The sequence below is a fragment of the Mus caroli genome, chromosome 2 (assembly GCF_900094665.2).
Source record: "Mus caroli chromosome 2, CAROLI_EIJ_v1.1, whole genome shotgun sequence".
Taxonomy (NCBI): Eukaryota; Metazoa; Chordata; class Mammalia; order Rodentia; family Muridae; genus Mus; species Mus caroli.
In genome coordinates this window covers 100513053-100515657 of record NC_034571.1, presented here as the reverse complement: position 1 = coordinate 100515657, position 2605 = coordinate 100513053, and positions in this window count along the sequence as shown.

Below are 2605 nucleotides of genomic sequence, written 5' to 3'. Positions count from 1 at the left end.
AAAGAGCAGGTCTCCAAGAAACAACCAAACACAAAACAAGATACAGTGTAGACAAGGCAAAGGCCTTCATATCCAAACTGGACAAGGCAAGCCAATAAGAGGAAGAGTACCAAGAACAGGCAAAAGAGTCAAAGACACATCCACTCCCACTCCTGGGAGCTCCACTTAAAAACACCAGCCTAACAGCCATAACATACACAGAGACCCACAGCCAGCCATTATGCTGAGAAAGTTTAAATTCAAGTTCTCCATAGGGCCCCTCCCCTCATAGCTCAGACACCCTACAAAAAAGGGGGAGGAAAGACTGCCGAGTAAAAGGAAATGGAGGACATGACACACCACACAAAATCACCTAAGCAGAGCTCACAGGAACTCACAGAGACTGAATGGGCAAGGACAGGCCTTGCTTGGGTCTGCACCAGGTCCTCTACTTAACTCTGTATTTCATAGGTAGTGATCCTAACCTTTTAGGACAAGTCAAACTACCATCAGAAGAGCTGTCAGTTTTGTTTGTTTGATTTGTTGTCATTTCTGGAATGTTCCATCTTCTGGCACTGTGGAAAAGCACTGACAAGACAGGCTGGCTGGAAAGCCCATCCACTCCAAGTACTGTACTCCCATGAACTGAATGTGTCTCATTGGCAAACTGGTGGAACTACCTCCTAGATGTTCCACTGCCTCAACACCAATACAAGACCAAGCTGCTAGTACATGAGAGTCACAGGGTAAATGTATTCAAACCACAGCAATACCATGGGCAAGTATGAAAAATACACAAATATGCACACAGTGAATCTAAAATTTATCTTAAAGGGACTGGAAATGACCCTGATGGTATTAGTACCTAATTTCAGATCTGCAACGTGCACAGAAAAAGTCAGATGTGTGGGTGTGTGTCTGTGACCTCAGGACTGGGGAGGGAGGAGACAGGCAGATCTCTGGAACACATGGGTCAACCAAATTTATAACCTCCAGATTCAGTGAGAGGCCCTGTTGCAAATAAGAAAGGAAAGGCTCTTTTATCTGCTCAATTTATTCAAAATGTAAGAAATCCAGCAATGTTGAAGTAGGGTAGTAAAGATGATAGCTTCAGGCATTGGATGCTTCTCACTCTAACCGATAAGTAGGTACCCATCAGAAGTAATGGCATGACCCCTGCAAGGTCTCCTTGCAGACTCTGTGCTTACAATGGCAGTGGGTACCTTAACACCTATGTCTGACACTTAAGTCTTTATTTGTACTGTGGAGATGCTGACAATGCCTACTTCCTAAGGTGGCTGGAAACATTCAAGGGTATAATGCATGGGAACATTTAGCACGGTGACAGCTCAAACATTTGTGCCTTGTAAAGTGAAGACAATAATAATACCTTCTACAACAGGCATGCATACTAAAGGTATGAAAGTCACATAAGCCATTATCCCAGTGTCCTCTGTGTGTGCACATGAATATAAATGAGGTGCTATTTTCAAAAGGAGAAAGATATAAAGAAGCTAGTGGGCACTTGCATTGTGTACTGAGAACTGTCAGTATATGACTACCCTTTCAGAATAGCCCATATCCACCATCAATATATTGTTCGTCACTTGAATGTGCAAGGCATTCTTAGAACCTTGTTCTTTACTTTCTAGAGAACTTCCAACCAGCATCAAAATGAAAAATGAAATCCTTAAGTATATGTGAAATAATTATTCTATGCGTATTTTAATTGCTGTAAGCCTAGAAAATGTTTTCAGCTTTGTGCATACTCAGGTGACCAATAGCAAACAGAGACAGACTTCTTACAGGAATATCACTGTGGAATATTCAGAGTGTTAGAACTGCTTTTAACTGCACTCTATTGGGAGAATTTCATGACAGTTTGCTCTACTTTGCTCCGAGGAGAGAGAATATAACAGAGATAAGCATTTCATCTAATCCTACTGCTCCATTGTCCCCTCTGCTGAAATAAATTAAATCCCCAGCTGGCAGCCCCTTTGGAAGAAAACAAGAAGTTTAATACAAAGTCTGACTCTCCTGACCTCTTCCCAGAAAACCACCAAATACTTTCTCTGTCTTTATATTGACAAGTATTCACAAACAGTGGGCTGTTTGTTTTCTTATTGCTATATCAGGTGACCTAGCCTGCCAAAGTACAATGCTCGTGGAGCAGGCTTTAGAGCAGTAAGCAGATCTAGCAAACTCAGCAACTTCCTCATTAGCCACAAAGTCATACAGTAGAAGAACCCAACAGAAATCAAATTTGAACCATTGTAGAATTCTGCTATTTTTTATAGCATATTTGAAATCAAGGCTAATGTTAAAAAAGAATATGTGAAATTTCTACTTCCTATTTTAGTTAGGTTCATATATTTAAATGAATGTCATTTTTAACATGCTTGAGACAAAAATCATTAATGAGAGAATTTATATACTTCTTTCACTTGTTTTTGAGATCCAACATTTATTTTAGACTTTAAAGAACAATTTCATTTAATATTCCAAATCTGAAATAACTACATGTGTGAGTGTTCGCTGATTCGCCCGCGAATGAGGACACCACACACAGTAGGGTTCTTCTGCAGCAAGCTTTATGCGTCTTGAGAGGGAGAGCATAAGCTTCACA